Below are 24,509 nucleotides of genomic sequence, written 5' to 3' on the forward strand. Positions count from 1 at the left end.
GTCAGGGTATTAGGCCTTTGACCCATCCGTAGGGGCTGGCAACGAGGCCAATTTTTTTTTTTTTCAAAAATCCGTTAAATATGGTTACCCTGAGCCCCACGCATCCTTTTTTGTACACATACAACTTTCAGCCTGCAAAAGGGCTCGCTCTGAAGTGAAGGAGTTCCAACAGCCAAATATCGGGTTAGGGAAATAGACTTCATTTCCGGAACGAATCCTAACCTAACTCATTGCTTAGACTTGCAGGTTGGAATTTCATTTTCCCTCCAAAAACGGTCAATTTTTTTGGGCCTAGGTTTCGCGCCTTTGGGTTTTGGTAGAGGAGCCGGGTCTGTCCGGCCCTATGGTAAAAGTTTTCTCGGGTGTCTTTCGTGGACCGAGTTATGGGCCTTTTTCCTGATAAAGTTGTCCGGTTTCCCAAAAAAACACCTTGGGGGCATGGCTTAGGGTCCGAGGGCACGTCCCAGCACGTCAAAATTGAGTTTGGACCAGGTTAGGACATTGGACTTCAATTCCGGAATTAGGCCTATTGACAGTATCCTATACCCGGAACGAGGCCTAACCTTTCAAAAAATTTTTTTTTTAAAATCATGTCTCCAAAATAGGTACCGATAGACTCCAAATGGGCTGAAACGTGCTCCTAACACCTTCCGCTGGGAAGTTTTTTGGCAAGTGGGACTTGGGAAATTTTCACTACCGGCCTTCCATTGAAATGAATGGGTTAGGGTTTGTTTTTGAATAACTCTGAAACTAAAGGTCCTACGGCTTCGCGGATGCCTCAGCCATGATCGGGGACCCCAAATTAGGGTGTGCGACGATTTTGAAGCCGCGGGGACATTCGGGTAATTTTTCACGAATATTTTTACACTTTTTTTCTGACCTTTCACCTTTGGGCGTATCTCGGGACAGGAAGGTGCTAGAGACTCGGTTCCAAGTCAGGCGCGCTCAGCGCCCTCGATTTGGGGGGGGGGGGGGGGTAGACTTGATTCCGAGTCAATAGCACCTTTTCCTGATTTTTTTGTGAATATTTTCAACTATTTTTATGAGGCCTTTGGCCGAGTGCGTTTTGGGGCGCTGTTCCGGACAGGAAGGTCGTACAGATGTCAGACAAGTATCCCCCGTTTCGTCTTGCTAAGGGCTATCTACTGATACCACATTTGTTACGATTTGACCGCGTTTTAGGTGCGAGACGGTAGGCCACGCCCCTGTGGTTCGGCCCCCGAAAAACGTGGGAGGAAAGTTTTGCCACAGGTTCATACAGCCCGGCCTACTGTACCAAAATCCAGCGGCGCGAGACCCTAGCCTGAAAAGGCGGGGCCTTCCATTGAAATGAATGGGTTAGGGTTTGTTTTTGAATAACTCTGAAACTAAAGGTCCTACGGCTTCGCGGACACCTCAGCCACAATCGGGGACCCCAAGTTAGGGTGTGCGACGATTTTGAAGCCGCGGGGACATTCGGGTAATTTTTCACGAATATTTTTACACTTTTTTTCTGACCTTTCACCTTTGGGCGTATCTCAGGACAGGAAGGTGCTAGAGACTCGGTTCCAAGTCAGACGCGCTCAGCGCCCTCGATTTAGGGGGGGCAGACTTGATTCCGAGTCAATAGCTCCTTTTCCTGATTTTTTTGTGAATATTTTCAACTATTTTTATGAGGCCTTTTGCCGAGTGCTTTTTGGGCCGCTGCTCCGGACGTGAAGGTGCTAGAGACTCGGCTCCAAGTCAGGCGCGCTCAGCACCCTCGATTTGGGGGGGGGGGGGGGGGGTTAGACTTGATTCCAAGTCAATAGCACCTTTTCCTGATTTTTTTGTGAATATTTTCAACTATTTTTATGAGGCCTTTGGCCGAGTGTGTTTTGGGCCGCTGTTCCAGACAGGAAGGTCGTACAGACGTCAGACAAGTATCCCCCATTTCGTCTCACTTAGGGCTATCTACTGATACCACATTTGTTACAATTTGACCACGTTTTAGGTGCGAGACGGTAGGCCACGCCCCTGCGGTTCGGCCCCCGAAAAACGTGGGAGGAAAGTTTCGCCACAGGTTCGTACAGCCCGGCCTACTGAACCAAAATCCAGCGGCGCGAGACCCTAGCCCGAAAAGGCGGGCTGTGATTGGACAAAATCAAAATTCCAACAGGCAATGTCTAAGCAATGGAGGCCTCAACTCAAGTTCAATGTCCTAACCAAAATAAGACAATGTTGAAGCCAAAAAATGAAATATTATACTGATTTTTTTTTTTTTTTTGAAAGACAGGAGGGCTTAGGCCGAATCCCATTTCACCCCTTGGACCAACCCCTTAGCCCTTCCCCTCCATTTTGCGCGTTCACGTGAAGGGGTAGGGGCATCCCAATCCCAGTTAACGCGGAGGGGTAGGGGAAGGCGTAGGGCTTCTGTACCCCTCCAAACGGAGATTTTCCTGGAGCAGACTCCGAACGAAGGGGTTTGAGTGATTTCCCACAATGCCATGCGGATTTCAGCGAGATTTCATGCGGATTTCAGAAAGATGGCGGTTCCCGCGGCGAAAGATTGTCATAAATGTATTTTCTCCATTATTTACGTGTTTTAAGTTGTTATCCAGAGGAAACACGCCGCTTGATTCGCTTTCGAGCTGAGAATGAGCAGCGATTTCTGAAATCCAAGCTGCTGCTAAAAAGCTTTGGGAGTGAGTATTGTTTTCGGTTGCTTGACTGCGTACGTTTTGTTCTGTTATTCTCGCTTTTATTGTTTACATGAGTGTTCTGACACCTCATTCTGTCGGATGTGGTGCACGAAGCGCCAAAGATATCCCATTCAGTGGTGTTAGTTAACAAATCACACCCTGCCAGAAGAGATTTCTGCCTCTGGCTCTGACTGTAGCGGCTGGTCGCAGCCAATGACGCGTCGCGTTTTGCTAACGTAAACGCTGACGGAGGTACGCGATGACGTATGCAATCGTTGAAGGGCTATCCCAATACGTAAGGGTTGAATTTCAAGCCCTATCCCTTGTAGCTCAGTTTCAAGGGGAAGGGCCAAGGGGAAGGCGGAGGGGAAGGCGGAGGGGTAGGGGTAGAAATTAGAATTGGGATTGGGCCTTAGTCCTGCTAGTCCACAAGCTGCCGCTGGTGATTATACAGTTGAAGATTACTGGGGAAAAAATTCTCCTCGTCTTTCTCTAAATCTTCAACTGTCCAGTTTCAGTGAGTCTATCGCCATTGTATCCTCAGATTCCGGTTCTTGGCTGACAGGACTGGAACTTGATGTGGTCTTCTGCTGTTGTAGCTCATCCAACTTAATGTTCGATGTGTTGTGCATTTTGAGATGGTTTTCTGCTCACCATGATTGTAAAATTTGGTTATTTGAATTGTCAGAGTGTAACACTTTGGCAGCTTGTGTAATTTCTAACAGCTGGAATACAGATATCACATTTCTGTATGTTGTATATATCAGATACTCACTGCGAATATCTGAAATTCCTCGTGGTGTTTGCCATTCAGTGGGGCATAGTGGTGTTTTCTCTGTTTCAGATTAGGTGAGGAAAAAGTGCAGACATTCTCTTTTCATTTAATGTTTTGGTTTATGATTGTGCTGTTACTCACCTGAAAGCTTTTAGTATCAGCAGCTTGTTTCATTTCCCAATATATAACCAAAAAAAATATATCTGGTGTTTGTTCTAATTAATGTCTATTATGACCCTGTAAATATTGTTGAAATCATGTATGCTGTTTGACATGTCATCTGATATCAACAGTAAATATGCTCTGAGTAATGTAAAAACCCTGCCCCAATATGGTGGTGTGACTAACTGCCCCCTAAAGACATTTTACAGGGCCATGATACGTCATTAATTCTCTGTAGATAGTGAAATACTGCATGAATGGAGGTAGATATAACATGTCTGCATAACTCTAAATAATTTACATTTAAGTCAGGTAATGTGGTTTCTTCACTGCTGTGGATTTTCATGCAGTGTTGGTTGTCCCTGTCTCTTTGTTTCTGTTTCCTTTGCAGCTGTGTGTAATCAAACCCAACCTCCTTGTGTGGAGGCCGCTGTGGTTTTATTTTACACAAGTCTCTGAAAGTGCTTAGATCATCCTTTACCAGATTTTAGTGTAAAATAGATACAGTACATCCAATCAGATTTGGGCTCAAAAATATATTAAACAGACCTGCAAGAGACACACATAAACATATAATATATATATAATTCAGCCACAATAAACAAACAAGAAGACAGAGTCATCTATATCCCCTACCCTCTATACCAACTTTCAAGATATTATTTGTCACAGTTTTCAAGTTCTGCTGCAGGAAACCAACCCTACCTCTTTACACTGACCTGCAGCCCTTGGCATTGGCCCACCAGACCTTTGGTCCAGGTGAGCTAAAAATTAAAATTTCTCACATTTCTTATTATACCTTATAAATTATACCTTATAAAACTAGACATGTTAAATAGTTTACTGTCTAAATTGCATTTTAATATGAGACCGGGAACATGTTCTGTTTAGTTGGTAAAGTTTGGCTCTTTGAATCCGCCATTACACGAACGCGTTCCTGGTAAGTTACTGTTCATTCAATGAAGTGACGTCATATGCAAAACACTTGAAAGTTCATGGCATTTCTGGCTTCGTCTGCTTTGCAAAGTGTAACACGTTTTTAACAATTTTTTTTTATTCTGCAACAAAACTAAAACCAAAGCATGCCCCCTCAGGGGTGTGTCCTTCAAGGCTGTTCAAGTGTAGCCGATTAAAAAAGCAGAATTTTGATCCATTGTAGCCCAAAGTCGGCAGGACACTTGCGGAATGAATGGGTTTGATTTGTACTGACGAAGAGAGGTAACTTCAAGCCAACAGGATGGTTTGGTGTCTGCTCCATACATTTTGAAAAAGATAAATTTGTCATGCAGATTCATATAGAAGGATTTGAGCGATGTCTGGTACACGGAGCAGTTCCTACGGTCTGGAAACAAAAGTCAGAAGCGCCATCCCAAAGAGCTCACTGCACAGTAAGTGTCAAGCTTGCGTTTAGCTTGTTGCTTGAATTTATGAGTTGTCCATCAGCATTGCCAGACCCATTTTACTGGAGCACGTGCCCCAATATATATCTGCTGTGCCCCAGTAAAATTTCCTGATCACATTTCAGAAACAGTAATGTATTTGGCGCTGCGGAATCAGTTACTGCAATTACTGTTATTTTTTACTAAAACCCCGATGCTGTAGTTGAAGGAGAGGGTGTAAAGGCTGTTTGTGTTTGTGCCTGATTCAGTATTTGAAGAAGGAGGAGCTGCTTTTTGTACAACACTAGATACAGATGCTCCAGCTGTTTTGGCTATAGCACACGTGGATGAAATGCCAAAAGGAGAAGAGAGAGGTTGTTGAGAGAGTTTATTGTGTTTCCAGGCAGTATTTGATGGAAGATGGATATGATGTGTTAATAGTAGCTGAAGATACAGTATTAACTGAACAGCACACATTTTGATCATGTTGTGAGAGAATCTCATTCAGAGCCTAAAAATACAGAAAAAGTTCTGTGTAGCTTCCAGTAGTCTGAATGACTATGCTGCTCCACAATGTGAGTGGTAAGATGGCAGTCAGATGGTTTCACTCCAAACAGCGCTCTAAACATGATTTAGTGAGGCTAGTGGAGCTCGTGGCCACATTGCTTCTAAATTGTTGTTAACAACCCTAAAGATGCCGAGTGTCAAGCATTTGGGTGTAAAATAAACCTGATCACTGATCATTTTATGTGACATGCTTTTGTTTTTATTCACGGAGAAACGAGATCTTTGTAGACAGCAAGAATCACACTGCGATGACAACAGGATTGTTTACTAGTATCTGTGTCAGTACTGAACATGTGTTATCGAGCCGAGTAGATTTAAGAAGAAGAAGCCTTTATTTGTTACCCGTACACTCAAGCACAGACTGAAGCACATAGTGAAATTTCTCCTCTGCATTTAACCCATCTGAAGCACTGAACACACACAAGTGAGCATTGAGAACACAAACATACCCACAGCAGTGGCCAGCTATGCTACAGCACCCAAGGAGCAGCTGGGGGTAAGGGTGAAGCGTTAAAAAAAAATGTTAGGAACATGTAACATCACCTTGTTAACATGCATACCAAGTTTCAAATCTGGATCATGAATAGTTTTAGATATATGGTCCAGAAACGAACATTGCTCTGAGAAACTAAGTCAAAATCAATTTTTTATGTAAAAATTTGAAAAATACTTTTTTCAAAAATCCAAAATAGCATAAGGCACCAGTTCACATGTTGCTTGATGTGTCTGACGACACTATTGACCCTTCCCACTCACGTGACCTTCGTAAACGCGACCGCCATTTTGGACATGAAGAAATAACGGTTTATGGCACAGACCCTTTCGGTTCTCGCTCATCTAGCTGCTACAATGACTGCTTAGACTGCAACAATAATACCTAACACACATTTAAGTATCCGTCGTAAAGACGTGAAACTCGTCGAGTGACGAGTGTGTTCATTGATAAGCTAACACAATCTAAAAGTAGACATACCATCACACTGCCCTGGCGCTGTATACAGTTTACCTTCTATGGTTTGTGCACTCACTATTTGCCATTACTTTCTCCAACCCAGTGTTCGAACTATGCCGATATTTTCGGGGGGTCCCTTTTTTTCCCTTGGGGGGTGCTTGCGCTTGTCTCAGAGCGCGGATCTCCAAACACATGAGAAGCCTATCTTATGCACATATCACGCAGACTCCACACATGCATCGCGTCTGAAGTCATAACTCATCAGGGGAAATCGTGTCCACATTGGCATGTTCAAAAAACAACCTCGCGTCAACAATGATACCACACGCAAGAAAAAAAAACAGTCAGGCTACTCAACACATCTGATCCACAGCAGCACCAAAGCATCACTGGAAATCATGTCAACAACCAATCTTCCATTTAAACACGCGTCAACAAACAAATGGCACCACAAACATGAACGAATCGGTCAGGCTACCGATTCCAAACCCACAGCAGATGAATAATTAAATGCATCTTACCTTAAAGCAGAATTGACCACAAAGGAAGTGTGTTGGCACTGTTGGCACACTTCCTTTCTACTAGTTTGTGTCCCCAACCTGGCAGCAGCAGTCGTTGTCATATCGGTTTATTTTATCTTTGATGTAAACACAACACTTCGGATATGCAAATGCTTCCCGTTACACATGATTGCTATGTCAATAAACATCATTTCGCCAATATTTTAGAGACCATCCATCTTCTCCGTCGGTCAGCATCTGTCGGGATCCGATAAAATGATAAATCTTGCCTTGTGTGTTGATGGTTACTACATCCAGGTGCACAACAATATAATGGCATGATGGAAGTCTTGCTGAAAGTAAAAACTTTCTTTGATGGCTATATTCCTTTTGATGCTTCGCCGTCGTTCCTCGTTGTTGGCTGTGGTAGACTACTGGTAGTTCATGTCCAAAATGGCAGCCGCATTTGTCGTGACGTCACGTGGGATGGGTCAATACTATACTATAACACTGGCCACGAGGCGGTGTGTATGACTGGTAATTACTGACACTGGCCACTAGGCGGTGTGTCATCTCATCTCATCATCTCATCTCATCTCATTATCTCTAGCCGCTTTATCCTTCTACAGGGTCACAGGCAAGCTGGAGCCTATCCCAGCTGACTACGGGCGAAAGGCGGGGTATACCCTGGACAAGTCACCAGGTCATCACAGGGCTGACACATAGACACAGACAACCATTCACACTCAATTTAGAGTCACCAGTTAACCTAACCTGCATGTCTTTGGACTGTGGGGGAAACTGGAGCACCCGGAGGAAACCCACGCAGAGAACATGCAAACTCCACACAGAAAGGCCGTTGCCGGCCACGGGGCTCAAACCCAGATCTTCTTGCTGTGATGCGACAGCGCTAACCACTACACCACCGTGCCGCCTAGGCAGTGTGTATGACTGGTAATTACTGACACTGGCTACTAGGCGGGGGCGGCACGGTGGTGTAGTGGTTAGCACTGTCACCTCACAGCAACAAGGTCCTGGCTTTGAGCCCAGCAGCCGACACGGGCCTTTCTGTGTGGAGTTTGCATGCTTTCCTCGTGTCTGCCTGGGTTTCCTTCGGGTGCTCTGGTTTACCCCACAGTCCAAAGGCATGCAGGTTAGGTTAATTGGTGGCTCTAATGGCCCTTTTCCACTACCCTTTTTCAGCTCACTTCAGCTCACTTCAGCTCACTTCAGCCCGACACGGCTCGTGTTTCGACTACCAAAGAACAGCACGACTCGGCTCGCTTCAGCCCTGCTTAGCCCCTAAAACTCGCACCGTTTTGGAGTGGGGCTGAAGCGAGCCAAAGCGAGCCGAGTGAGGCTGGGGGCGTGAGCAGACACTCCCCTGTGCACTGATTGGTGAGGAGGAGTGTCCTCACATGCCCACACATGCCCCGCGAGCACGCTGGGATCTGTAAACACCGTAAACCCGGAAGAAGAATAATTACGAATTACGAGAATTTCTGAAGCCTTATGCGCCTCGCCTCATCTATACGCTCTTGCCAGTATCTGTTGGCGTTGTCGGTGACAACAAGCCACAGAACCAAGACCAGCAACACTAACGACTCCATGTCCTCCATGTTTATTGTTTACTATTCGGGTCATGAGACTACCGCTTAAAAGCTCACTGATGTCACTGTTTGTGCTGCTTAACGACATCACGTGACGTCCACCCACTTTCGCTAACTCCACCCAATGTGTCCACCCACTTCCAGCCAGCACGGTTCAGCGCGGTTGTAGTCGAAATGCAACGCCAACAGCCCCGCTCAGCCCAACTCAGCACAGCACGGCTCAGCCCGACTCAGCCACGTTTGTACTGGAAAAGCGGCATAAATTGACCATAGGTGTGAATGGTTTTTTGTGTCTATGTGTAAGCCCTGCAATGACCTGGTGACTTGTCCAGGGTGTACACTGCCTCTCACCCATAGTCAGCTGGGATAGGCTCCAGCTTGCCTGTGACCCTGTAGAACAGGATAAGTGGCTACAGATAATGGATGGAAGGGCTACTCGGCAGTGTGTATGACTGGTAATTACTAACATTGGTATGGTGGCAGGCACACACAGGACCGTAACCATCGGAAAACAACTTGATGGGTTTCTTTATGTATCCACACTCTATGCCTATGGGGCGCCACTCGCTTTTGGGTGCAGGAGCGCAGCTATTACGTGCATTATTCATTTTGATAACCGTGTAATAAGGACCTGAAAAATATGTTCATCTTTTACGAACAAACTCTAGAAAACTCTTTAATGGTCTTTCATAACACAATTTCTTAATATTAGTATGTTGATAATGACGATGTTGAGTGTTTTAAATATTTCCTCAATTGCACTTTTTTAACGAAACCTCTATTGTCTTTTTAAAGTCAAAGCTTGAATCCCCAGAGCTACATGCACTGCATTCGGACGAGGAGTCCGTTCCCAGGGTATTCATTGTATTATATTTTGTTTTCAAAATGATCTTATTTTTCCAAGATGTTTTTTTTTTTTTGTATTCTTATCTCAGCAATGTGCACGGTGGTGTAGTGGTTAGCGCTGTCACCTCACAGCAAGAAGGTCCTGGGTTCGAGCCCCATGGCTGGCGAGGGCCTTTCTGTGTGACGTTTGCATGTTCTCTCTGCGTGGGTTTCCTCCGGGTGCTCCGGTTTCCCCCACAGTCCAAAGACATGCAGGTTAGGTTAACTGGTGACTCTAAATTGACCGTAAGTGTGAATGGTTGTCTGTGTCTATGTGTCAGCCCTGTTATGACCTGGTGACTTGTCCAGGGTGTACCCTGCCTTTTGCCCGTAGTCAGCTGGGATAGACTCCAGCTTGCCTGCGACCCTGTAGAAGGATAAAGCGGCTAGAGATAATGAGATGATGAGGGTTTTTTTTTGTATTCTTATCTCAGCAATGTGCATGGTGGTGTAGTGGTTAGTGCTGTCACCTCACAGCAAGAAGGTCCTGGGTTTGAGCCCCGTGGCTGGTGAGGGCTTTTCTGTGTGGCGTCTGCATGTGTTTCCTCCGGGTGCTCCAGTTTCCCCCAAAGACATGCAGGTTAGGTTAACTGATGACTCTAAATTGACCGTAGGTGTGAATGTAAGTGTGAATGGTTGTCTGTGTCTATGTGTCAGCCCTGTGATGACCTGGTGACTTGTCCAGGGTGTACCCTGCCTTTTGCCCGTAGTCAGCTGGGATAGACTCCAGCTTGCCTGCGACCCTGTAGAACAGGATAAAGCGGCTAGAGATAATGAGATGAGATCTCAGCAATTGTGAAATCGAATTTGTAAATAAAATCACTGCCCTGACTCTACTCATCAGGCCAGAGCTATTCTCTTTCTGTGTCTGTTTTGAACAACATAAGGAAACAGTAATGTAACTATAATGGTAAAGAAATAAAACAAAAGAGGCTGGCTATGATATAAGAAAATTCTACAACCCAGACACAGATGGGAGCTCTGCTTTTAGGCAGTTCCTCAATCTATATACAGAGGCTCCAACTCTCCCGCCGTGGGCGGGAGATCTCCCGCTTTAGGGAACATTTAGAAAATCCTCCCGACCTCCCGCTGACAACATAAAAATCTCCCACCTGCCCTTACTACACATGATTAGTTAAAAAAATATATAACTTGATACGTTTATGTTGACGAAAATTAATAGTTGACTTTCTGCTTTTCGTGTGTCTGACATTGTATGGATGGTCTCAAGTGTGTACCCCGTGGTATATGCCAATTCCCCGGTCAGTACACTGATTGGTGTAACGGGGGGATTGGAGTGAATGCCGGAGGCATGCGCATGCAGATCAAGCGAGCATATGGAGCGAAATTTGGACGACCCTATATCTGACAAGGTTAGATCACCAGACCAGACGTTAGATTCTAACGAACTTGTCTGACTTTTTTTGTCTGATTTTTACTAACTTAGACTTAGAAATAGAATATTATTAGAAGAGCATCATCAGAGGGTCTACCATTGGCAATTTATAATAGTCATATTTGACATTAACATTGACTTTAGACATATTAAAGTTTGGTCTATAATCACTGGATTTATCTAGATCTGTTACTATTAATAAGATTTAATTGACACAAAATGTGGTGAATCATTCATATACATATGCTCAAGGGCACTTCAGCCCAAAGCCACCCCATGTTAACCCAACTACATGTCTTTGAACCGTGGGGTTAACCAGAGCTGACACAGGGAGAACATGCAAACTCCACACAGAAAGGCCCCCATCAGCCGCTGGGCTCAAACCCAGAACCTTCTTGCTGTTAGGCGACAGTGTGAACCACTACATCCCCCTGCTGCCCAAGTTAATACATTTTTAAAGTCTCCCCATCAGGAAATTGAACCCCTGTCTTCTGCATGACAGGCAGAGATACTGTCCACTATACTAACGAGGATGACGCAATAACCCTCATTTATCAATCTAACGTAGAAACCAGCGCAGATCAAAGTGTAGAAATCACCGTATGACAGGGTTCACATGTGATTCATGAAACGTTTGTATCTTGCCAATCACAGCGTAAGAATGATTGGGCATTGATAAATGTTGTGGGTGAAAACCATTGTCATTTAAATATCACAATCCTAAATATTATCGGTTTAGAGGTGTTGCTCCTTGACTTTACGACATGGAGAGTTGTAATATGGTCAAGAAGAGAAACTTATCTGCCCTCAGAATAGAAGCTTTAACATCACAAATCCAATGGAATAAATTATTTCTATTTGGCAGCCTGAATAGTAGCATCACAGGAAGGCAGGAAAATGTGGTATGGAAAGCACTTACTGCTGTGGTCAACAGTGTTCCTGTCAATAATCAAACTCCAGCTGATGTTTTCATATTTAATTTATAGGCCTACATCCATGATATTGGACAGATCACACAGCACTCAACTGTTCCTTTTCAAAATTCAACACCCCCACACCCCACTTGCTTATCTATCTATCTATCTTTCTTTCTTTCTTTCTTTCTTTCAAAAAAGTTCATTGGTCAGACATTTCCCTGCCTGTGTGCAATCGCTAGCAAAGCTGTAAAGGTGTAAGAGATTGGCCCAGGCCACCTTACCCTATACCAGCTTTCTGCACCTCCAATCCAGTGTCACTAACCTAATCCAGTGTTAAGTGTAGATCAGGTTTCTCTTCATTGACGCATAAATCTTTTGCCTTTTACTAAAGATTTCTGTGGAGGCTTTGCTCTGACAGAGCTGAACATTTCTGGTCAACAAATGTTAGAACTATTGATCTTTTTGCGTTGAAGCACTCGCCTCTCTCACTGTTAGGGTATTGCTGGGATTTGAACCTGGTTCGTTGGTGTGATAATCCAGCAAACCCCCACTAGGCCACCAGGGGGATGACTCAAATGCAGAGGCGTGAGGCGGAAGTAGAAAAAGAATCAAAAGGTTTATTTAAACTATATACACTATATACAGGGCAAAACAAAAGACAAAAAAAAACCAAAGAGTATAATCCAAAAGAAAAGCAAAGTGCAAAAATACAAAAGCTAAGAAGATCAAAAAACACAGTACAAAGGAAACTGGAGATAAACATAACAGCACAAAGACTCCGTGACAAGAGGACTGAACTCAGGGGTATAAATAGACAAACTAATTAAGGACACAGGTGAAGATAATTAGGCAATTAACACAAACACAAAACACAGGAACAGTGGCGGCCTCTAGAGGCCAAAATAAACACGACATGAAAAGGAAATAACAGCGGCCTCTAGAGGCCAAAACAGTCCTAGTCCTAACAGGACCCCCCCCTCTAGGAGCGTCTCCTGACGTTCCCAGGGCGATCCGGATGGGCCGAATGGAAGTCCCGACATAGTTCTTTATCAAGGACATCCCGAGCAGGAACCCAGCAGCGCTCCTCAGGACCATAGCCCTCCCAGTCCACCAGATATTGCAACCCGCCGCGGACCCGGCGGGAGTCAAGCAGGCGATTCACAGTGAACACAGTCTGCCCCTGGAAGATGCGGGGGGGTGGGGGGTTCCTAGGGGCAGGGGCATACGTAGATGTCAGTACGGGCCGTAACAGGGAAACATGGAAAGTGGGGTTGATCCTCAGAGTCCGGGGCAACTGGAGCCGGTAGGAGACAGGGTTCACCCTGCGCACCACCTTGAAGGGGCCAATGTAGCGAGGAGCAAGCTTGCGGTTCTCCACCCGCAGTGGAAGGTCCTTAGTGGACAGCCAAACACGCTGCCCAGGGAGGAAAGCATGTGCAGGTCTTCTATGGCGGTTGGCCTGAGTCTGGTTGGTTCTGGAGGTCTGTATGAGGGTCTTCCTGACCTTGCTCCAGGTCTTGCGACACCGTCTCACATATTGGTTGACCGAGGGCACCCCCGCGTCCTCCTCCTGGTCCGGGAACAGAGGTGGCTGGAACCCGAATTGGCACTGGAATGGCGACAGCTTGGTGGCCGATGACTGCAGGGTGTTGTGGGCGTACTCCGCCCATGGCAGCCAGGTGCTCCACGATGTCGGGTTATCCATAGCCAGGCCTCGCAGGGTGGTTTCCAGGTCCTGGTTGAGCCTCTCCGTCTGACCATTGGACTGTGGGTGAAACCCAGAGGAGAGGCTGGCAGTGGCTCCGATGACCTTGCAGAACCCGTGCCACACTCGGGAGGAGAACTGGGGCCCTCGGTCTGAGACGATGTCCTGTGGAAGACCAAAGACTCGGAAGACATGATTAAACAAAAGTTTCGCAGTTTCAAGAGCAGAGGGGAGTTTGCACAGTGGTATGAAGCGGCAGGCCTTGGAGAATCTGTCAACTAAGACCAAAATGACCGTGTTACCTTGTGACTCAGGGAGACCCGTGATAAAGTCGACTGCCACGTGGGACCAGGGACGCCGGGGAATGGTCAGAGGATGCAGGAGACCCTGGGGACGCTGTCGTGGGTTCTTGGTTCTGGTGCAAACCTCACAGGACAGGACAAATGACCTTACTTCCTTCTCCATGTTAGGCCACCAGAAGCGTCTTTTCAGGAAGTCCAGGGTCCTCCGAGCTCCCGGGTGGGCGGTGAGAGGGGAAGAGTGACCCCACTGGAGAACCTTGGCCCGGGCTTGATGTGGGACGTACAAGAGGCCTGGTGGCCCCGTCCCAGGACCGGGGTCCTGGCGTTGGGCTCGTCGGACAGCCTCCTCAATACCCCAGCGGACAGGGGCCACAATCCGGGACACAGGGATAATAGGCCCGACTTCATTCTCCCTGTTAGTGGCAGAGAACAGTCTGGACAGTGCGTCAGGTTTGGTGTTCTTGGAGCCGGGGCGGTATGAGAGGGTGAAGTCAAACCGACTGAAAAACAGGGCCCACCTAGCCTGTCGAGGGTTCAGTCTCTTGGCTTGCTGGAGGTACTCCAGGTTCTTGTGGTCAGTCCAAACCAGGAATGGATGTTGTGCTCCCTCCAGCCAGTGCCTCCACTCCTCAAGGGCCAGTTTGACCGCTAGCAGTTCTCGATCCCCCACATCGTACCGGGACTCAGCAGGACTCAGGCGGTGGGAGAAGTAAGCGCAGGGGTGCAGCTTTCCTTCCGAACGTTGAGAGAGCACCGCGCCGACACCACTGTCCGAGGCGTCCACCTCCACGATGAATGGTTGGGAGGTGTCCGGGAGAACCAGAATGGGTGCTGTGCAGAAGCGGTCCTTGAGGTCTTTGAACGCCTTTTCTGCCTGAGGAGACCAGCCATAAGATCCACCTGTCCCTTTGGTGAGGTCAGACATGGGTGCTGCCACAGAACTGAAGTTCCTGATGAACTTGCGGTAGAAGTTAGCGAATCCTAAGAACCGCTGAACCTCCTTAACGGACTTGGGAGTAGGCCAATCCCGGACGGCCAGGGTCTTGGCAGGGTCCATTTGGAGTTGGCCTGTCCGTACAATAAATCCCAGAAAGGAGACCTCGGGAACATGAAATTCGCATTTCTGGGCCTTGGCGAACAGATTGTTCTGTAGCAGCCTCTGGAGAACCTGGCGGACATGGTGGCGGTGCTCCTGCACGGTCTTGGAAAAGATAAGGATGTCGTCGAGGTAGACAAAAACGTATAGGTTAATCATGTCCCTTAAGACGTCGTTGATTAGGGCCTGAAAAACAGCTGGTGCGTTGGTGAGTCCGAAGGGCATCACCTGGTATTCGTAGTGCCCAGACGGGGTGTTAAAGGCAGTCTTCCACTCGTCTCCCTGTCGGATACGGATGAGGTGGTATGCGTTCCGTAGGTCCAACTTGGTGAAGACGGTGGCGCCTTGGAGCAGGTCGAAAGCTGTGGACATCAGCGGAAGGGGATATCGGTTGCGCACAGTGATCTTATTCAGGCCCCTGTAATCAATACATGGTCGGAGCCCCCCATCCTTCTTGCCGACAAAGAAGAAGCCGGCTCCAGCAGGTGAAGTGGAGGGTCGAATAAACCCAGAGACCAGGGCATCTTTGAGGTATTCCTCCATGGCCTTGCGTTCTGGCTGAGAGAGTGAAAACAGTCTGCCACGAGGAGGGGTAGTCCCAGGGAGCAAGTCGATGGCACAGTCGTAGGCCCGGTGCGGAGGAAGAACGGCGGCCCTGCTCTTGCTGAATACCTCCTTGAGATCCCAGTACTCTGTGGGAACTTGAGATAACTCGGTGAGATCAGGGGGCTCGGCAGGAGACACAGGAGAGCTAGAGAGCAGACAAGAGGCATGGCATGCAGGGCCCCATTCCACAACCTGGCTTGTTACCCAGTCTATGCGAGGGTTGTGGCGAGTAAGCCAAGGAAGGCCTAGAATAACTGGGAACTCAGGTGAAGGAATCAGGTGCAGGGATATTTCTTCCTTGTGACCTTGAGACTGGAGGAAAACAGGAGAAGTAACTTGGGTGACTCTTCCATCACCTAACGCTTGGCCATCGAGGGCAGACACAGACAGTGGGACTTCAAGAGGTGCAGTCGGAATATTGATGCTTTGGGCGAAGTGAATATCCATAAAGTTCCCAGCCGCCCCTGAGTCTATCAAAGCTTGACAAGAGTGGACAGACTCACCCCAGGAGATGGAGACCGGGATGTAGATTCCTTGGCCAGGGAGTCCGGGAGAGAGGGTAGGCCCCGTCACAACCCTCCCTCGGCTGGACGGGGCGGTCCTTTTCCCAAGAGTTCGGGACATGATGCTCGGAAGTGACCAGGCTTGCCACAGTAGATGCAGCACTTGTCCCTCCTTCTGCGCTCCCTCTCAGATGCGGAGAGGCGAGTACGACCCACTTGCATGGGTTCTGGACAGTCACTGAAGGAGGTAGACGGTCTCCAGGTAGAGGTAGGGAGGCTGGGGGGGCTCAAGGCTTGGTGGCGTTCTCTCATCCTGTTGTCCAGACGAATAGCATGTGAGATGAGGGTTTCGAGGTCACTTGGGCATCCAATAGAGGCCAGACCGTCCTTGATGGGGTCAGACAGACCATGGTGGAAGGCTGACACCAGGGCAGTCTCGTTCCATCCACTTACTGCTGCGAGTGTTCGGAACGAGATGGCGTAATCTGCGACGCTTCCTCCTTGCCGGATGGACATGAGCTTTCGGGATGCGTCGGTACTGATGTCTGCCTGATCGAAGACCCGAAGCATCTCTTCAGAAAACAGCTGGAAATCAAAGCACTCAGGTCCCTGTCTTTGCCAGATAGCAGTAGCCCAGGCTCGCGCCTTACCAGCTAATAAGGTGATCACAAAGGCAATCTTGCGGCGATCCGTAGTGTAGGTGGTAGGCTGAAGCTCAAAGGTGAGTTGACACTGGGTAAGGAACTCTCGGCACTCACTGTGCTTGCCGTCATACCTCTGTGGTGCAGGAAGGCTGGGTTCGCGAGGTGAAGAAGGCAGCATTGCAGGAGGCACTGGAGCAGGAGTGGGAGCTGGATCAGGAGCAGGAACTGGATCAGGAGCAGGAGATGCAGGCAGAGATGTCAGCTGTGCCAGGGTTTTCCCAATTTGCTGAAGCAGTTCCTCGTGGCGAGCGAGGGCCTCACGTTGGCTGGTGAGCGTACGTCCATGAGCGTCCATGGTCGCTCCGAAGCGTGTCAAAGCTGCCATAATTCCCTGAAGGTTGGCCGGGTAGACAGTTGAAGCAGCCTCTGCTGAGTCGGTCATGACGGAGTCTTTCTGTTAGGGTATTGCTGGGATTCGAACCTGGTTCGTTGGTGTGATAATCCAGCAAACCCCCACTAGGCCACCAGGGGGATGACTCAAATGCAGAGGCGTGAGGCGGAAGTAGAAAAAGAATCAAAAGGTTTATTTAAACTATATACACTATATACAGGGCAAAACAAAAGACAAAAAAAAACCAAAGAGTATAATCCAAAAGAAAAGCAAAGTGCAAAAATACAAAAGCTAAGAAGATCAAAAAACACAGTACAAAGGAAACTGGAGATAAACATAACAGCACAAAGACTCCGTGACAAGAGGACTGAACTCAGGGGTATAAATAGACAAACTAATTAAGGACACAGGTGAAGATAATTAGGCAATTAACACAAACACAAAACACAGGAACAGTGGCGGCCTCTAGAGGCCAAAATAAACACGACATGAAAAGGAAATAACAGCGGCCTCTAGAGGCCAAAACAGTCCTAGTCCTAACACTCACACACCCCACAAGCCGATGTATCTCTTCAAAATGATCCAGCTGTTGGTGGCAGAGTCTGTGTTTACCTTTCTGGATTTTAATATTTGGAAGTGGTATATTTAAAGCTATTGACTGCAGTAAATTATCACTTCTCAGCCTTTTGGTTAAGATCAAGTGTAGTAGGTGTTCTTATCAATTTAATATCTGATATGTTCTCTAAATAAGGATATTATATCAAGCGAATTTTTTTAGAATGGTTGGTTGGAATAGGGGCTTGTTCTTTTGGCTACAGCCATCAACATGATGTTATAGTACCTCCAGGAATGGTACCTTTGTTCAAAAAAAGTTTTTTTTCTTTATTTAACACACTCTTTTTAAATGAAATTGATGAATAGGTTTTTTAGAGTAGTGAGTTAAAATAGGAATTTGGTTCTTTTATTCAATATGCTCATGTGGTATTATAGTAGATTTAGGAATAGTTACCTTATTTTAGAAAAGAAAGAAAAAAATCTTTATTTTACCTGCCCTAACTTTTCGCTATTTTCTGGTTTTCTCCATGCTCAACAACACAGGTGTAGAATTGGGTGTGGGTGGTATGGGCGTGTCCCTACCAATATTTCTGATTGAAGAAAAAAATCCCGCCCCGTGCGCGGGACACAAAGGGTTACTGTAGGTTTCCACTGGGCGAAACACCACGCCCAATTCGCTCATGAATATTCACTCTGGGGGTGTGGTCACGAAAACAGCAAGCCCATGTCAATTAGCAAGTGTGGTTGCAGTGCAGTGAGCAGCTGCTCGCAAGCAAACTGTCCTTGAGGAATGTAGCGTTAGATTAGCTTGTAAAATGAATCAGTTTAACAACAGTTCGGATTCAGTGTGTAAAAACGACAACAGATGAATATGACTGTTTTCTAAGTTTGTGTGGCATGTAAATAACAATCCGACTTGATATCTACAACAACTGGAGTTCATTAAGGTCACAAAGACATTATTAAATCATATCAGATTGTGCTAATGTTGGCTAATATTGCACCGAGTCTTGTTTGTGAAGTGCCTGCAAACTTTAGCAGCCCGCTAACCCTGAATTTGAAGCGCTTCAGTTAAGACCTGCAGAGCCCTGACCAAGTTCCTGTAACATGACACATGTAAACAACAACAACAACCCGATGGTGATGTGGACATTGTTCGCGACCCAGACACCTTTTAATCAAATCAAACATTTTCACGGAATCAGCAAAACAGCCTCCGCCATCTTGATCAGAAATGTTTGGTTCCTCCGCCTCTCTTTTGAAAACTTTTTTAAGCGTGTTCTGAATTGAAGAAGCACATTTTACACAATTTCCCTTGACCAGAACACTATGTGTGCTTCAGCAGAACCCTGTCCCTCCCTCCCCCCTGCGCTCTGGGCTCAAGGACACAACAGAAGGGCAATCATATAACAACAACCAATCAGAATTCAGATACATTCTGTTGCCAAGTAAAATTATAACCTTACAACATATCAAAAAAGTTCTCGAGCGCTCGTGCTATTTTACCGTGAGACCAATCACTATAGACATAGTGTATAGTGAATGGTCTAACGGTAAAATAGCACGAGCTATTTTACCGTGAGACCAATATTATGGTCTACCCATAATACTGAAATGTCATTACGTTGCAAGCGTTTGACTTTGGTGCAGACCCAGCAAATTATTTCAAACTGAGCAAACACAAAAGAAGTTTCTATCGCGGAGATGAGAGACGGCCGAGGAACGAGCCTAGCTATTTTTGAGTGGCTGCCCTTTTTCGTCTTGTTGCGGCAGAGCCCCAGTGGCCTAATGGATAAGGCACTGGCCTTCTAAGCCAGGGACTGTGGGTTCAAGTCCCACCTGGGGTGTGAGGTCAGCAGAGTGGCGCAGTGGGAGTGTGCTGGGCCCATAACCCAGAGGCTGATGGATTGAAACCATCCTCTGCTAGTTGGTGGTCCTTTTACTCCAATGTTTTCCAGAACACAGCTTTTGCAGGCTCCAGACCCACAGAAGTGAGAGGTCAGCAGCGGGAGCATGCCGGGCCCAGAGGTCGATGGATCGAAACCATCTTCTGCCGAGTCTGCCAAATTTTACTCCAACGTTTTCCGTGACCCAGTGATTGTGGGTTTGAGACCCCTGTGGGGTGTGCAGAGTGGCGCACCGGAAGCGCGCTGGGCCCAGAGCCCAGATGCCAACACAGGCCGCTGCTCTTTCTAGCCACTTTTCTTCCCAAAATTCCCAGCAGAGGCAATAAACGTCATCTATCTGTCTTACTAGAAATTTGGTTGCTGGCCTCGAAAATTGTCCATCAGGAGGCCTGATTTTCAGTGCTCTGTCACTAGTTTGCCATTGGTCAGTTCTTTGTATCACGCAGACAGGCACATGGGCATTATGGGAGTGAAATAAGGCCCACCGCATCTATCAATTGTTGTCACAGTATGTTACCCATGTGTACGACTCACAGATCAGATCTCTTTGGGCAGCAAAGATCCTGGTCAGTGAATCAGGAAAAATCAGAGTGATTTCATGGTTTTCTAACTTTTTTCCACATGTTCTTCTTAAGCACAAGACATAAAACGTAATTAATCAAGTGCCCTGAATTGTACACGTACAGTCCTTCATTTTCTGTACCCATGAGCTATCTCAGGGGTAACCCAGACACAATCACACCTCTGGGCTATTCAGAGTTTTCGCTTGACCTTCTCTAGGTCTAGGGACTGGGGCAGGAACCTGGAGGACCCGGTGCAAATCCTCACAGGCACGAAGAGAGCGTGCATGCTCCAGGCATAAAGGCTGCCGGTCACCCACTAGGCTCAAGCCAAGACCCTGCTCGGTGTGAGTTGACACTGCTAACCACTGCAACATTATGCGGCCTATGTAAATTCAGTACAAAGCTGTGCTTTCCAGTGTAAAATCGCTTGGCTACGACTGGCAGTGTACATGCTTCCAAATAAAAGTCTACTTACTTAAGTCGGGGTAAAATGCCTTGTGAGCAATTTGTGACTGGAATGAGGACATGCTGACATTAAAGTCAGACGTTGCAAGCGTTTGACTTTGGTGCAGACCCAGCAAATTATTTCAAACTGAGCAAACACAAAAGAAGTTTCTGTCGCGGAGATGAGAGACGGCCAGGGAACGAGCCTAGCTATTTTTGAGTGGCTGCCCTTTTTCGTCCTGTCACGGCAGAGCCCCAGTGGCCTAATGGATAAGGCACTGGTCTCCTAAGCCAGGGACTGTGGGTTCGAGTCCCATCTGGGGGTGTGAGGTCAGCAGAGTGGCGCAGTGGGAGCGTGCTGGGCCCATAACCCAGAGGCCGATGGATCAAAACCATCCTCTGCTAGCTGGTGGTATTTTTGCTCCAACGTGTTCCAGAAGACAGCTATTGCAGGCGAGGAATGGGCAAGGAGATGTTGTGATTATTTAACAGATTGTCAGCTACACAAGAAATCCTGCCTCAGCCAGCCCCAGGATGTTTGTGTGCCGCCACCAGCCTTCCATCCCCTGCCCCTGGCCCAGTGGTTTGAGGAAGTGCATGCTAAGGATGGTTTCGGCCATGGACCTCCACTGTGCGTTTGGATGTGTTCCACTTCATGAGGCGGTTCGCTGACGGTCTCACCACAGAACACCATCCACTATATGGTACGTTCTGTTCTAAATTGTCAAGCATAATTTTTGAGTGGGACAAGCAGGATATCTGTCATCTGAAGGAGGCCAAGCAGGCAGAGCTGAAGAAGAAACACCCTGGCTATGAGCCAACAGATGCTCAGGTGTTGGCAACCATCAGCACAAGTGAGCTAGCGAGGCACTGCCGCAGGACAACCTGGGGGATAGAAGAGACCCGTGCACTCATCAAAAGTCTGCTTGACTCCATGTGGCAGCTGGTGGACAGCACTGGACTGCACCTCATCAATCACAAGAGCATGCCTCGAGTGTGGGAGACACAGCAGAAACACCTTGCCTGCATCCAGGATCCACCAGGAGTGCAACGGTACACCAACACTGGGTCAGGGGTGGAGAAAGGGGACAAGACACTTGATACTATTTTTTCCTCTTTTTTCCCCCCTTTTCTTCTTTCTTTTCTTCCCCCTTTCTTACAGTCCATTATGCCCCTCGCCTTGCCGGGAAGGCAGCTATGCCAGCCACTATAACCTCCTTGGCAAGGCAGTGACAAGCAACTGATCCGTTCCTGCTGTTTCCTCCCAAGTGCCTCGCCATGCTCTCTGCCTTTCTTCAGGGCAACGAAGCGTTAAAGGGTGTGTGTTGGCCAGGAATCGAACCCAGGTCAACTGTTTGGAAGGCAGCTATGCTAGCCACTATACCACCAACGCTGCAGGCCTACCCTGGGGACACATGCCGAAGTGCCATTGCTTCTTTATTTGAGGCCCAGGCAACAGCTGATCAGTCCAAGAGCTGAGGTTTCTGTAGTGTAGCAGTTATCACGTTCATCTAACACACGAAAGGTCCCTGGTTCAAAACAGTGCCGGGTTGGTTTATTTATTTATTTTTTGAACTCGGCAGTGAGTGACTGCTGAGCTGTGATCTCTGCTCTGTCCGTGCCAACTACGGAAGCAAGTATTTGCTTTTGACCAGCCAAGGTATGGACACATTTGCTGAACAAATCTTAAACAGTGACTCTACAGTTCTCTGTTTGTGGACAAATATAAACCTGTCGCTTGTTGCCAATGAAAGGAAAACATGCAGGAGCCCGTGTTCTTCACCGCTTCATGGGTTGAACGTACGCATGGGCAAACTGATGTCATTCAAACCTGCAAACAAGTACTTACGTTGCTAGTGGAAAGACCAGTCTTCAGTCCCCTCCATGGCCCCTCCAAACGAGGCATTTGATTTCTTCCTGTGATGTTGTTGCAGCGCTTTTCGATGCTGAACTTTGTCACACTCGACCACCAGCTCATCTCTACGATGCCAAGGCCGTGCCCCTATTCTCATGACAATTGTTTAAGTGTGACCCACGTTCTTCTTGAGGCCCAGGCAAGAGCTAACACATGCGTGGTTTCCGTATTGTATTGGTTACCACGTTCGCTTAACACGAGAGCGGTCCGCGATCTGAAACTGGGCAGAAACGGTGCTGGTTTTCTTGAACTTGGCAGCGAACAAATGTCGAGCTGCCATCTCTGCTCCGTCCGCGCCTTTTGGAACAATCCCAAACCGAGACGCTGAAAAAGCTTCGCCTGTTTTCTGCTGTGCAGTGGTTTCCCCTTGCACCTAACAAGCGAATAGACGCTCCTGAGAAACCTGGCAGAGCCATGCTTTGCCTTTTGAGCTCTGCTTTCGTTAAAGTCCAGTTCTCGCCTTGCTAAGATCAGGTACTCTCGAAACAGCCAGAAAGACAGACCCTTAACATGACCGGATTGCTTTCTGTGGATTAGTGGTTGTCATGTTCTCCTACATGCAGACGACCATCGGGACAAAACCTCGTTTGAAAGGTTTCCCTGCCTCTCTGGTTTTCCATCAAGGTCCGTGACGGCTGCTTTAAAAACAAAATCGGGCATTATCTACCTGTCTGTTGACTGTGGAAGCATGGACATTGCAATTCGTCACGGGGAGGTGGTGTTCTCAAATACCACTTGGTTGCTCGTTTACAGAGTGAGGTCAGGTCAATAGGGCTGCACACGGCATCAGAACGCTGCAAATTGGCATTGACTCTGGAATGCTTCATCCTGTCTCAACGAGTATTTACCGGCCAACATTCAGACACGTTTGCTTATTAACCCTCAAACCGTGACTGTGCAGTTCTCTGTTTGTGGAAAACAGGCAAAGTCACTTGCCGTCAACGAAAGACAAACACGCAGGTGCCCGTGTCCTTCAAACACGCCCAAACCGACACTACTCGACTACATGCAACGTGAGCGGAAAGCAGAAAGAGCAGCCCTCGGTCACCTCCTCGGCAAGGCAGTGACAAGCAACTGATCCATTCCTGCTGTTTTCTCCCAAGTGCCTCGCCATGCTCTCTGCCTTTCATCAGAGCAATGAAGCATTAAAGGGTGTGCGTTGCCAAGGAATCAAACCCAGGTCAACTGCTTGGAAGGCAGCTATGCTAGCCACTATACCACCAACGCTGCAGGCTTACCCTGGGGACACATGCCTAAGTGCCATTGCTTCTGTATTTGAGGCCCAGGCAACAGCTGATCAGCCCAAGAGCTGAGGTTTCTGTAGTGTAGCAGTTATCACATTCGTCTAACACATGAAAGGTCCCTGGTTCGAAACCGGCCAGAAACAGCGCTGGGTTGGTTTATTTATTTATTTTTTGAACTCAGCAGTGAGTGTCTGCTGAGCTGTGATCTCTGCTCTGTCCGTGCCAACTACGGAAGCAAGTATTTGCTTTTGACCAGCCAAGGTATGGACACATTTGCTGAACAAATCTTAAACAGTAACTCTACAGTTCTCTGTTTGTGGACAAATATACACCTGTCGCTTGTTGCCAACGAAAGGAAAACACGCAGGAGCCCGTGTTCTTCACCGCTTCATGGGTCGAACGTACGCATGGGCAAACTGATGTCATTCAAACCTGCAAACAAGTACTTACGTTGCTAGTGGAAAGACCAGTCCTCAGTCCCCTCCTTGGCCCCTCCAAACAAGGCATTATCTACATGTCTGTTGACTGTGGAAGCATGGACATTGCAATTCGTCATGGGGAGGTGGTGTTCTCAAATACCACTTGGTTGCTCGTTTACAGAGTGAGGTCAGGTCAACAGGGCTGCACATGGCATCAGAATGCTGCAAATTTGCATTGACACTAAATGTCACTTGAACAGCCTTGAAGGACACACCCCTTAGGAGGCATGCTTTGGTTTTAGTTTTGTTGCAGAATAAATAAAAAAAAATTCGTTAAAAACGTGCTCCAATTTGCAAAACAGACAAAGCAAGAAATGCCCACTAACTTTTAAGCATTTCGCATATGATGTCA

At 47.3% G+C, this 24,509-nt stretch overlaps 5 non-coding genes across 5 annotated transcripts; all 5 read left to right on the plus strand.

Annotated features, from left to right (window-relative positions):
- The first annotated feature begins 12,143 nt into the window (after positions 1 to 12,143).
- LOC132896628 (U5 spliceosomal RNA) lies at positions 12,144 to 12,260 on the plus strand. Its single transcript, XR_009656115.1, has one exon. It is a non-coding gene; the product is annotated as a U5 spliceosomal RNA (small nuclear RNA).
- Positions 12,261 to 17,720: 5,460 nt separating this feature from the next.
- On the plus strand, positions 17,721 to 17,911 carry LOC132897640 (U2 spliceosomal RNA). The gene has a single exon (XR_009656353.1). It is a non-coding gene; the product is annotated as a U2 spliceosomal RNA (small nuclear RNA).
- A 1,468-nt stretch (positions 17,912 to 19,379) lies between these two features.
- On the plus strand, positions 19,380 to 19,452 carry trnar-ucu (transfer RNA arginine (anticodon UCU)). Its single transcript has one exon. It is a non-coding gene; the product is annotated as a tRNA-Arg (tRNA).
- A 1,319-nt stretch (positions 19,453 to 20,771) lies between these two features.
- Positions 20,772 to 20,845, plus strand: trnar-ccu (transfer RNA arginine (anticodon CCU)). Its single transcript has one exon. It is a non-coding gene; the product is annotated as a tRNA-Arg (tRNA).
- A 7-nt stretch (positions 20,846 to 20,852) lies between these two features.
- trnam-cau (transfer RNA methionine (anticodon CAU)) lies at positions 20,853 to 20,924 on the plus strand. Its single transcript has one exon. It is a non-coding gene; the product is annotated as a tRNA-Met (tRNA).
- Positions 20,925 to 24,509: the final 3,585 nt, after the last annotated feature.

The sequence above is a fragment of the Neoarius graeffei genome, chromosome 1, assembly GCF_027579695.1.
Source record: "Neoarius graeffei isolate fNeoGra1 chromosome 1, fNeoGra1.pri, whole genome shotgun sequence".
Lineage (NCBI taxonomy): Eukaryota > Metazoa > Chordata > Actinopteri > Siluriformes > Ariidae > Neoarius > Neoarius graeffei.